Here is a 13,896-nt window from a genome sequence, read left to right on the forward strand (position 1 = left end):
AACCTTTCTGTTTCACAAAAGGTTCTTGGTGGCGAAAGAAGGTTCTTCAGATTACAAAAAGGTAAGAAAGAGATGGTTCTTTAAAGAGCCTTTGACTGAATGGTTCTTTGTGGAAACAAAAATGGTTCTTCTATGGCATCGCTTGAAGAACCTTTTGAAGCACCTTTATTTTTAAGAGTGTACAGTATTAAATTAGGCTTTTGAGGAATTTACAACAAATACATGTCCATTAATCCCATTGAAACACCATTAAGAACAGAGCAGCAAGATCCAGACGATTGCGAAACATGATCATATAACTTTCTTACAAGGATATGAGTGTGTAACATGACAAAATGAGGAATGTTCCAGTTTTGGTTGCAATATTGACAGTTTGATGTATTCCTGCAGTTGGGCCAAACGAAGTAAAGGCAGTGCTGTGACATTACTGCAAGGTCCATCTAGTGCCTCAGTAACCTGAGCAGACAGACTGCAGCCGTCATAACGGACAGTAACATCCTGCAGGGGACCAGCATCAGTCCTGTGTTTCCAGCTGAGGAAGGAAGGGATTCTAGGTAATAACGTGTAAAATACTTGCTAATGATTTAAATGTTGAGAAACACAGAATTCAGGCTTACTTGGAATGCACGTCTTTGATTCTTTGAAAACACCCATCTTGTCACTCGTCTTAACTGATCTCAGCTTCTCTTGGCTCACCTCACCTGGAAAACAAGATGTTAGATCTGTTTAACCTGTCACAATAACTTTGGTAAGTTTGGTAATAGATTATTTAGTAATACATTTTTCTAGGACTTAAATTTGATTGTTTAGATTTTTGTTATATTTTCTTTTTTTTTTTTTAAATCTACTCTAAAGGTGTACAATTCAAAGTGATTAATATAAAACATTCCATCTAGAATCAAATAAAAATAAACACTCCATCTTTCTGTCTTCTCTGGCTGTCCTGTGGTATAGACCTCTGTCATGTTCCGCTCTCCTGTTTCACGATGTTGCACAAGATCACAGAGTCTCTACGCTCCACCCGCGCATCAGATTACTGGGCAATTTTCCTTTTTTGTGTCTTTTGAAAGGACAGGATTGTTCATTGTTTTTACAGACAAAGCATACTAAGTCAGTTCAGGAGAGGAAAGCAGCAATCAAACAACTTGAAAAATAAATGAAGAGACACACTCAAGCCCTCAAAAGATCTAACATAAGTGTAGCCTTATTTCTGCCAGCTCTTGTACTGGAATAGATATGTATAATATTAATATTATATATTAGGATTATTTAAAGTGTTAATGTTAATATTGATGTTAATAGTACTATAGTATATACATAATATGGATAATGTCAGGTTTATGTTTTTTTTTTTCTGTGGTACTTTGAGTTGGTTTTGTCTCTGTCCTTCATTGTTTGAGTGATCCTGTTAGTTTGCACTGTTTTTAGATATAATTATTTCCTTTGTCTGTATTCATCAGTTACCATGGTTACTCATTAGTTCATTAAGTTACACCTGTCCTATTTTACCCCTCATTAGTTTGTGTATATCTAGCCCTCAGTTTGTGCATTATTGTCATTGGTAATGTGCTTGTTCTGTTCGTGTTACCTAAGAATGTTGAGTAACCTGTGTTTTTTGTTGTTGTTATTTTTTGTTTAGTTGCAAATAAAAAAATGCTGCACCTAGATCCAGCCTTTCTTCATCCCTGCTGCAAACCGTGTGTGACAGACGGTGTGAACATATAAAATATAATATTAATTATTAATATTATTTACACATTTTAATTAATAAATTGTATTTGATTTAATTGCATACTATTTATATGTATATATTTACACATGATAGAATATATATTTGTATATACAGAAGTATGTAGCCTACAGATATTTATAGAATAGTATATTGTCAATATACAACACTGTATATTGTATAACAATATATTTTTCATTTTATATCCATACCATTAAACAGTGAGCTATGTTTAACTGTTGGTCTATGTATAAATGTGTCAGATGAGCATTTCACTGTTTTTTTTTTTCAGTGTCTCACACAATGGGCGCCACTTTTTTTAAGATGTCGTGTGAAGCTGAAAGCAATTCCTTGAAAAGCGACAAAAGTTGCCCTTCATATTCTGTGCTTTTGTTTACCTGACACCAGATAATTGACCTGCTGGCATTTCCCATCAGACCCTTGTGAAGGAGAACCAGGTAAGATGGAAACTCTGGATATGTGGAGGTTTACCACATCTGCCACTCTCTTACGGAAATCATGCCTGTACACAACATAATAATGTGTCATAATAAAGCATGTATTGCTTATGCAAAAAATATATTTTACATATAATGTAATAATTGACTTGTGATTATTCTTTTAGGATAAAAACCACATTATCATCACAGCATGTACTAAAAACCTTTTTAATACCATTCAGCCACATATTTTAGTTGAGAAACTCATTCATTTGGGTTGGATTTTAGTCTTGTAGGATGGATTTCTTTGTGCAGAGAACACAGAGTTAAAGTAAATGACTGTTTTTCTGAATGGCTGGTGTCGTCTACTGGGTCACCTCAAGGATGTGTCCTCTCTCCTTTATTATTTATCTTTTACACAAATGATTGTAAGAGTAGTTTTAGAAATAGGCATATTATAAAATTTGCTGATGATTCTGTAATTGTTAGCCTATTGAGTGAGGAGGACTCCGGTGGTTGATGATTTTATTATCTGGTGTCAGAATGTTTTTTTTTTTTTAACTGAATGTTCTTAAAACCAATGACTATTGATTTTAATTCTAGGAGGAAATCTATTCAGTATAAGCAAACAATTTGGGTATAAACAAAAATTTGGGTACTGTCTTGGATAACAAATTGTCCTTTTCTCCAAATACTGATGTTTTGTATAAGAAGGGACAACAACGATTGTATTGTTTGCAGAAACTAAGGTCATTTAATGTGGAAATACATTGATGTGTATGTTCTACAGATCCTATAGTGAGTCACAGTTATCTTTTTCACTGCTGTGCTGGTTTACTTCTCTAAATGTGAAAACAAGAATTGTCTTGAGAGGATTGTAAACCAGGGAAGTAAAATGACGGGGAGGAAGCAGATGACTATGGTCCAGTTATATTATAGACAGGTTTTGTGTAAAGCCCAGAGCATTTTGTTAGAGGATTCCCACTCTGTGTATCACGAGTTTCACATTCTCCCTTCTGGCATTCAGTACAGAAATCCTATTAGTAAAACAAATCGGTTTAGACATTCATTTATGCCCTCAACTGTAAAGTTTTTAAATTTCAGGTAAAACATTTTTTAGGAAGGAGACTGAGTGTGATTTTTGTATTGTGTGTTTGTGTGTTTGAGTCTTGTGATATGCTTGTACAAAATTGCCTTTGGAAAATAAATTAAGATGAACTGAACTGAACAGTAAGGTGAAGTATTGTGTGTTACATGAAACCAGGAGTCATCTGAAATATAATAGGCCTAATCATTTCCCATCCATGATTTTGTTTCACTTTTGTTTGTCTCTGTGAAATTCAGCCAATAAGGCTTAAACATAAAACATTCAGATATTTTACTACAGACATATGTTATGAAACATCATGACACTGGCAATGGCACAATATGTATATAATCAGAAATTTCATACAGTAAAAACATGCAATTGTTTAAGGATCTACTTCTATTTAATCTAATATTTACATTTTTAATTTTTTTGTAGTCACGATGATACAGATAATATATCTGAATATTTAGCATGAACATTAATTTGAAGAATATACCTGCTGAAGGAGGCCATTGTGGGGAAGATCTGGGTGGCAGAAGGGGATTCCGGGTGAATATCTGCACATACGGTTGTGGTGTTGAGTCTGAGAACTAATGACCTCTGGACAGCTAGGGGGAACAACATTTGAGACAATTTCTATGTTGATCGTTATGCAGAATTCTATTCCAACGCATGAAAATATCATGTCTGTGCAAATTATTCACATGTGCTACCTGTGAAGTCTCCGGCCAGCTGCAACAGAATGTCATTGTACAGTTGTCTCCTGGTAAGACTTATGGATCCATGTCTGCCTGTCAAATGTCCAACCAAACAGGACAAAGCCCTGACCTGAGAACAGTTGTTCATCTGAGAGAGAATGATTTCTGTCTTAATTATTTTGCATAATATTTCTTACAATTTTATGAGAAAATAGTCATTTCTCACATTTGTCATGTTGAATGGATTATACATTTCTTCTTCACCAGGACATGTACCATCCGACCCCACCGGCTTATCTGCGATGTACCAGGACGCCTCTGCAAACTAGAAACCAATAGCAGAATTCCTCATATTCAGTGGAATTAAATATCATTGTGATAGCTGACATGACTAATAAAAAAGTGATAAAATATAACTTACATTTGATGACTGTGATGCCCGCACATCCACTTCTAACATAACGTCACCATAGCTGCCATCTGGAAAGGATAGCTGGGACTGAAGACATGCACAGTGTATCACTTAGCATTAATTTATTACATTTAATATTTGTTTATAAATTGATATTTTTAGGGTGGGGGTTAGGAATGGGTTGAAGCAAAGATAAAAAATTTAAGACAGATGCTTAAATGCACCAGATGCTCTGGACAAAATGTGTTAGAAATATAAAATTATTAGTCATTGCTGTAAATCATGTATATCGTTCTTCCGCATGCAACAGCAAGACCACAAGACAGCTGCAGGTTTGCTGTGTGGCATGTGACAGATCCATCTGCCCGCATACCGTCCCAGCAGGAGAAGAGCTGTACCCTTCCATAACCACAGCCTCACCCAGTTATCCATCTAACCCCATCCTCCTCCATCCGGCATTATTAGCAGTGTCATCTTTTTGTGGCAGATTTAAAGTGACAGTATAGATTTAAACCACTTTAGTGTGGGAGATAGTAGAGATGAGGGAGATACTTATTTTTCACAGTTCCCTCTAATTGAGCTATCATAGGAACCATGGAAGCAATTCAAGCCATTTAGCAACACATTAGCAACATGGTCCTGGCAACCAACCAGAAAGCCAAGTGTTTTGAACAGGCAAGCACCACCTATAAAAATCTGCTTATATGATGTATTTTTCTTTTTACCATCGTCACTGTCCCAGTTACAGCACTACTAAACATGGCCTTGGCGATCACCCAGTCTCCATCTGGGGAGTTTTCTGCAGAGATATCTGCACATCTCATTCTGTAAATAGTGAAAGAAACCATTTTAAGTTGACCATGTTCAAGTAAGTTTCGAAATGTTCTTCCCACATTCCTGAGTGTGTCAACGAAATCTTGTATAGATAAACAATGAATGATGTGTGAAGCAGAATGAGCTGTGTGAATCTTCCCACACATGATTTTCATCACAGGTTGGTTTTTAGGTATTTCAGATATCTGACAACATAATTAATCTAAAAAGCTGTACAGAAAATGGATATGAGGTCTTTTCTGGATTACTCAATTATGCCTTTTGAGAAAAAAATATAAAAAATGATCTTCTTGTCAGTTAAATGTGGCTAATGCGGCAGATTGCCAAAGACAAATTGAGGAACTGAGAGAAAATGCAGAATTGGGAATCAGTTGTTTTTCTGTCTCACCTATTTATGGTTCTTCTTCCAACAGTTTATGGAGAAGCAAATTAATGTCTTATATGTATTTCAAAGTTCAAAATGTTTGAGGATGTATAATTCGTAAAGGAACTAACCTTGAGCCATTAGCGTAATGTATGACCAGAGACCGGCCAATTATGCTGTTCGGTCCTGAAAGTGGCATATTACCATCCATGTCCTGGTTCTGAAAGTTGTTCTGACCCGTCAGGTCTCCAAACTTCCCACTGATGTCTCCAATCTCATACTGGTCAACCGTGCCGTTCCTTGGAGCTGGAGATGAGGCTGTGTTCACAGAAAACGGGTTGAAGTGTCCCATGATGTTGGTGTCAGATCAAGGTTCCTGGGCGCTCTTGATTGGAAGAATATGGATGTGGTAGCCACCAGCTCTCGCATTAAGCCCAGTAAAGGAGATATTTAGGATTGTTGGCCCTTGAGGAGAGACTTGGGAGAATCGGACTTGACCTTCAGAGGTTCCAGGTCCAAGCCAAGAATCCGAGCGAGCAGAGGGAAAGCGGTACAAGGTGAGGTTTGCACAAGCAATCCGTGGACCTGTTTGGTTTGGACCATGTATCACCAAAGAACGTCCAATCATTCCAGACAACCAAGAGGTGGTGTCAGTATAAAAGTTCTTGGTTGCCACTGTTCCCATCTCAGACTGTAGGTCCACAGTCTTGTGCTTGCCAGAGATATCTCCAACTTCACAAGCAAAAGGACTGTCGGGAGCACAGTTAACAGTGTATACACTCCCCGTGGTGTCTATGTTGTATGGATTCCAGTGTCCTCCAGTGGACAGACAACCTCCCTTGTCACTGTCAGTCTCTGTGCTGATGGGATAGTTGTGGACATGCCAGTTGTGATTCATCGTAGAAGGTGCAGAAAGTTGTCCATAGGATAGGTCCATGAATACGGAGACATCAGAATATGGGTCACTACTGAGTTGGGTGAAGAGGACCGTCCCCACGACCAGACCACGAAACGCAGCCTTGGCGACAGTAACTTCGCCTGGGTAGCCAAGACTTGCACAGGCAAATCTGGTCCCATTGGGAAGATGTATCACGACAGGGCGACCCACAATGCTATTCCGCCCAAACAGAGGTAGGTTCCAGTCCGTGAAAGTGGCTTGAAAGTTATTTGTATTCTCCAGAGATCCATGCCTGGCGCTCAGATCTCCGACCTCAAAGAGATCATGAGTGGAGCCTCTTGGTGGCGGATACACTGGTGCCCGAGTATTCACATTAAAGGGGTTCCAGTGACCCCCAAGGTTGTTGTTACTGCAGCTGCTGTCTGATGGAGATCTCATTTGGGGTAGGGGAAACTGATGAATGTGGTACAGGCCAACTTTTCTGTCCAGGTTTGTCAGGTTAACAATGATGGTGGTGAGATCGAACGGAGATGGTTGATGGAAGGTGAAGTAGCCTTTAATCCCTTGCATGTTCACAACAGCACTAATTACCTTCATTGCAACTCTTCGGATCTCTGCACACATGTAGCTTGAGGTCAAGTTGAGAATGGCGAAGCGGACATTAGAATTGAGAGTGAATATTTCCAACCGAGACTTCACAGGTTCTAGAGGTGATCCCACATTCAAAACACCCAGCATTGTAAGACTTTTGGGATCCAGACTACCAAGAAGCATATTGCAGCTGGTGGCAGAGCTTTGTGACACTAAAATCGTGACATTTGGAAAAGTCCTGGTCTGATTGACATTTCTTAGATCAGAGAGAACCCTTGCCCCTGCTTCTCCCGTCACTTGCCGGATGTAGATGTTTCCAGCCACGGGAATGAAAAACCGTGCCTGCCATGTTCTTACCTGGGACTCCGAAGTAAGTCCAGCACAAATCCTTGTGCCATTGCATGTGTCCACCAGCACCGAGAGGGCATCCAGACTAATGTGCTGTTCAAATAGAGTGGACACATTCACAACAGCCTGAGGCTGATCTACAGAAAATGTGAACACACTGTCTCCTATGTGTGACTTTTGACAGGGTGAAGCAAAATGGCCGTTCATAACCGGGAATGTAGTGAGGGAGATATTGAATCGACATGTGCCGGTTCCTGTGAGATTAGCGGTGGACTTCTGCTCTGTGGAGTCAAAAAGGATCCAACCAGTGACTCCCATCATGTTGAAGTGAGCCTGATACCGCACACAAGAGGCAGAACCTGAACAGAGTCAACGGAATACACAAAATGTCATAGGTATTAATATAAAACATTTTTACAGACTGTGATTTCAAGCATTTTATTTTAGCAGATCACATGCAGATTTATCAAACAGATCAGTCAGATGCTGTCTTCTGTATCACTGAAATATATATAGTATAATCTAAGATGTTGAGTCATGTTTCCAGTGTAAGAACAGACATATTACTCATGTCAACACCTCTGTTATGTGTACGATTGTTAGATACGAATAATGCTGATTAAAGGACATTATTATCAGCTTTATATGTGCTCAAATGACGGGTGGTTTCAGCCATCATGTTGAAGTCAGCCTGATACCGCACACAAGAGGCAGAACCTGAACAGAGTCAACGGAATACACAAAATGTCATAGGTATTAATATAAAACATTTTCATTCTTTTCAGGAAGTCTACAGACTGTGATTTCAAGCATTTTATTTTAGCAGATCACATGCAGATTTATCAAACAGATCAGTCAGATGCTGTCTTCTGTATCACTGAAATATATATAGTATAATCTAAGATGTTGAGTCATGTTTCCAGTGTAAGAACAGACATATTACTCATGTCAACACCTCTGTTATGTGTACGATTGTTAGATACGAATAATGCTGATTAAAGGACATTATTATCAGCTTTATATGTGCTCAAATGACGGGTGGTTTCAGGTGTCAGTGTTTAAGTTGCAAACATGAGATTTCAAAGAGATTCTCTAAGAAGAACACTGGGGATTGTCCTGTTGAATTCAGGGAATTGTGAGGTTTAATACATAAATAAATAATGTCATATTTGAGCTGAGTCATACTGAACAAGAGTAATCAATGCAAAAACATGTAAGTTTATCCCAAACTCCAATTTATAAAGATTGTCAAAGACTTTTCCACCACTATCCCTATTGTGTAATAGGTATGAAGGTTAAATTATATTTTTAACTCATACAACTTAACTATGGATACAGTTTAACTAAGTTGATTTAGAAAAATGTGGCTTAAAATGAGCAATATTTCAACTACTGTTGAATACTGCTTTTACATGCAGTATAAACTTATCATGTACATTTTCTAACATACATCGACCTTGAAGTTTGTTTGCAGTGCCTGTTATGTCTTAAGCATTACGTTATACCTAATGAAACACTAAGTACCACATACAAACACTAGGTATCACTAGATCACTGAACAATTTAACCATTCTTAAGCAATTAGACTGTCACATGCTAATATGCTAACTAAACATGTATAATTCTCAAACAATGTCCAATAGTAGAGGGTATAATATCTTAAAGTGACACAATGTTATGCAAATTCAGAAACTTTTCCCTTTACTTGGCAACAGTTTTCCAGAAACTCAAACTTGAGAGACCAAGCACTTTGAACATTTGGTCAATTTTTCTGAAGAAAAAAAATTAAATAAAAAATAAAAAAAAATAAAATAAAATAACAACTTACCCCACAGGATGAACAAGGTCAAAGCTCTTGACAGCAACATGTTGACAGCTGCTGCTTGTGTGTGTGTGCTTGTGTTTGCAAGCAAGAGGTAGAAAGTGATATAGACAGTTGTGTGTGAGTGGTTTCACAAGGGAACCCCCTCTGTGTGTGTCTGTAACCCTCTGTACTGGAGCACGTCTATATTGATGTGTGCTTGTGTGTGTGTGTGTGTGTGTGAATTCCTTGCTGTCTCAGTGTGTGGCTGGTTTGAATGAAACTCTGGCTTGTCTCTTCTACAGTCTCAAGGGAGGGCAGCAGGGGGAGTGGCTTCCCAACATCCTCTGTTCACTCTTTTCATGACATAGACACAGCTGACACAACATACACAACACATCATTTAAAACCACGGACACATGGTTTAGCAAAATTTTCCCTGAATAAAGGGTTAATGAAAGTGATAAAAACACTACAGGAAAATGAACACACTTAACATTTTTGGGGTTAGGCAAAAATTAAAGAAATAGTTCACCCAAAAACGAAAATTACATCACTTGGTCACCAATGGATCCTCTGCAGTGAATGGGTGCCGTCAGAATGAGAGTCCAAACAGCTGAGAAAAACAATAATCCACAAGTAATCGACACGAGCCCATCAATTAACGTCCTGTGAAAAGCAAGCTCTGTTTGTAAGAAACAAATCCATCAAGGAGTTTTAACTTTAAATTGTTGCTTCTGACCAAAATACGAGTTGATAGTCCATAATAACGTTTCCTCCAGTGAAAAAGTCCATCTCCTCTCACATTAAAATCCACCCATGAAAGGAGTGAAATTATTTCCTTATGAAATTAATTCTTTGTGAAGCCAAACACTCAGGAACTCTCGCAATGCAAATGCCATGCCACAAAACACCTGGGCTTTGATCTCCTCGTAAAGCCAAACACTCAGAAACAATGGGCTTTGATCAAGATAGGAAGATCTGGAAGAAAGACCATCTGCTCTTCAGTCCCTTCACCCATCCTTCCCCCCTGGGCACATGGTCCAGGTCACTAAAAGTTGACAGAGAAATGCCAAGAACTCAAGTTGCTATGCTCACATAAAACATTTACTATATCTTCAGGATTCATGATCGTAAACTTTTCATGTTTGGTGTCATTTTAAAGGTCTTTGTGCGATTGGTAAATTGGTTTCAATTTCACAGTAGTCATTTATATTATTAGAAAGATTCAAAACCTTTGTAGAATTATGTTCTGCCGAGGAGGGGGTGTGTCCCCCTTTAGGAATGAATGATATGATAGGAGCAGTGGGCACATCATCGGAGAGATTTCTGTCTATCACTGGTGCTAGCAGGTTGTACGGGAAAAGACGAAGTAAACAAGACTTTTTGTCATAAGCAAGCAGTAGGCGGCAGGCAAAGTAGGTATTAGTCTACCTACACCCTCTGACTAGCATCAGACTGGCGAGTTTGTGATCGTAAGATCCACGTAAGGCCAGCGTGAGACTTAAAAGAGACATTAGGTCCCCAGTGAACGGATAATTGAAAGTATAGTGAGTCCGGAATAATCAAATATCTAAATTAATATTTGTGATCATTAAATTTAGGCAATATTTCTAAGCAATATTTCTAATTAAAAACTGATCACGTGAAATTGGAGTCAGATTGAACACGGAGCTAGACAAAATTGAAACTAAGTCCTGATAAATTCAGAAGCGCAAGTAAAAGACCGAATACGCATTAAACCTTCGCCCAGGCCGCTGGATTTCGGTTTTTGGGCTGGCGGGTGGATTCTTACAGTTGGTGACTGTCCCTCCGTGATCTCCCATCTCCTGTTGGTGAGGGTCTTTTCAGCGCAACATTCAAATGTGCTCCGGAAAGAGGTTTGAGCTTCTCCTTCCCTTTTCTCCAGCTGCTGCGGTAAGTCAATTCTTATTTGCCTTTTTAGAAGTGTTGAGGGAAAGCTTAGACGCACCCCATATAGACATACTTTTGTAGAATGAGTCAGAATACTCATTAGACAGGAGACCGCAGAAATCCGATGGGGCCTAAGAATTAGACGAAACCACATGAGTTGACAGGGACAAGATAGCGGCAGATTAGATGAGGAATGAAGTCTCTTGAACCAAAATTAAAATGGGAATAGCATCATCCAAAATTATATTCTGGTACTCAACAAAGGGCTGTAAATTGCAACCTAAATTCAGATATTAATAATTTCATGTCAATATTGTTTATTGGCTTTACAACGTTAACTTTGCAACATTTGAAAAGCAAGCATTTATGTGCAAAGAAGTTAAGAGAAATTATGATTGGATAAACTAAAAAGATAATTAAATTCTCACTAGAATCTTTTGCATGTGAAAGTGAAGTTGGGCAAGACAGTACAATGAAATTAAAAATTAGAGAATCTCAAAAGAAACTCTAATCTGGCAAAATTATGCCTCAATCCCAGAGAACCACTGCTGCCATGCAGAAGTCTCAGTAACTGTGAATAAAAGATGAGACATTATAAATTCGAAAACTAAAATTGTAATGCACATAATGATAATTTTGATGCTACTGAGAGGCTTGTAGCCAGGCCTGAGGGTTAAACCCATTCAGAGGACATCCACAACTTCTCCTGAGGGAGAATTAGTCAAACAATCAAATTAATCAAATTAAATGTATTGAAAATCACTCAATAGTAGTAAAATCTCTGATCTCACAATATTTGGCTCAACAACACTGTTCAAAGTTCAGCCTTAACAAATACAGCTTAGAGCTTGGTTTTATTTTAGATTTTACAAAATTACTACACACTTGTATGATTCTCAGTCTTTGTCTTTAAGCAGACAAACAAACATGAAGAGACCATAAATCTAAAACAACATGTGTACTTTGCATTTGCATTTGCTCTGGGTTTGCCCAACCCCCAAACTTTCTCACACTCAAATAGATTCTCAGAAGAATGCACTTAGTGACATCTCAGCTCAGAAACAAAAGAAAATTGTGTCCAATTCCACATTGTAGTCACAAAAATCTTCAGATTGAGCAATGATTTGACCCATGCTTTCAGTATGTGCTTGCAGTTCATTGAATGTTCACAGCAGCAAAACCTGTAACTGGTTTCCAGTTTGACCTGCTGCTGTGCACACAATGCACATGCGAGGACTGCTGTAGCCACAGGGCCAAATCAAGAGTGTATCTTCAAAAAGATCAGTGAGATGATAACCAGTCATTCTGAACAAGTTGCTCAGGAGGCCCTCCAGAGACCAGTAATACAAGTATTTTAATTTATACTATTTTTAATGTAATATCATTTATATTATAACAACCTTATAATATATTATATTACAATGGCCAGGAATCACCTTTAATCTCATGCTGATTCAGCATTGATTTAGAAGAAGAAAGAAAGTTGTAGAAGAATAATAAGAATGATCAGAATGTAGAAAGAGGGAATGCGTACGTAGAAAGACATTGGAAGCACTAGTAGTGTTGGAAGATTGGAAAGAGAAAAACAGAAGGTGGTGAGAAGCAAGAATTGTTCAGAAAGGAAAATGAAAGGTAGAATGATCAAACCAATGAGAAAGAACTTCTTTATCTTCTATTTGTGCAAAAATCTTCAATGAGAAAAGTTAACATGTCCAGGATTTACCAACCAAAATGATTAGTCTGATTGCAATATCTTGAATAGGCCAAATCCATCCAAGGCTATAAGATGAGTTAAATTTGATTTAATTGATCTGCAACCCAGTAACAAGGGAAGGAATAAGTTTTGTCTTTTCCCTTGCAACAAAGCCACAAACACAGTGGTGCAAGTGTTAGCAAACGAAACCATCCCTCTCTGGGAAGGACAGCGTATATGGAATCTAATCAGAGAGCTCATTTTTACTGGACATGTGATTAAAGTTGTGTGTAATATTAAAATCAGGCAGAGATTCACGAATCTTTACAGACTGCAGAGATTAAAATGGTCAAATTTATGAATAGAATGCCAATTGCTAAGTTAACAATACAGCACCAAAATTGGCAAACTAATGCCCTGAACACAGATCTGACTAGTGTAAACAGTATAATTTAAAAGTTAGATTTCCCAGCAGATCTGGGTGTCATAATGTCTACAACACAGCAGACTGTGTAAACTCGGGTGTAACAGCAGCTTAAGGTACAACATACTCTGACTGCGCTGAAACAACAGCGGTCAGATCTGACCATTAAAACTCAGTTCGTTTTGGCCTTTTGTTTACAAAACACGATCATGATAATGATAAATGTCTTGGTAAACTAAGACAAATTTGCTCCTGATGGCATGCAATCTTGAATTACAACCACCTGAAACAACTGTTTGGCTATGGACATTACAGGAAAATTAATATCCACCAGTCTTCAAGCAATTTGTGGAAAGGCTCAAGATTAAACTGTTTTTCTCTCTGTCTGTTTCCCTTTTAGACTGACTGCTGCCATCTTTGAGGGACAAATTCCACAAGAATGTCTGGTACCACCTACACCAACTTGCACACACAACAAGGAGATGGGTGTGGAGATTCTTCAAGGGGTCATTCACACCTCAGCTGTTACGGGGCTGACAAGACTTGAGACGTGCGGATCCATGTACAAGCTATTTATTAGCAGAAGACAGAGACGTGGTCATAGAACAGGCATAGGTCAGATAATGGCAGACAGGTATATGGCGGGGAAGACACAAGAAG

The 13,896-nt window shown here is 38.3% G+C and overlaps 1 pseudogene; it reads right to left on the reverse strand.

Annotated features, from left to right (window-relative positions):
• Positions 1 to 337: 337 nt before the first annotated feature.
• LOC107710634 (uncharacterized) lies at positions 338 to 9,272 on the reverse strand (annotated as a pseudogene).
• Positions 9,273 to 13,896: the final 4,624 nt, after the last annotated feature.

The sequence above is a fragment of the Sinocyclocheilus rhinocerous genome, unplaced genomic scaffold (assembly GCF_001515625.1).
Source record: "Sinocyclocheilus rhinocerous isolate Xijiao unplaced genomic scaffold, SAMN03320098_v1.1 scaffold777, whole genome shotgun sequence".
Classification (NCBI taxonomy): domain Eukaryota; kingdom Metazoa; phylum Chordata; class Actinopteri; order Cypriniformes; family Cyprinidae; genus Sinocyclocheilus; species Sinocyclocheilus rhinocerous.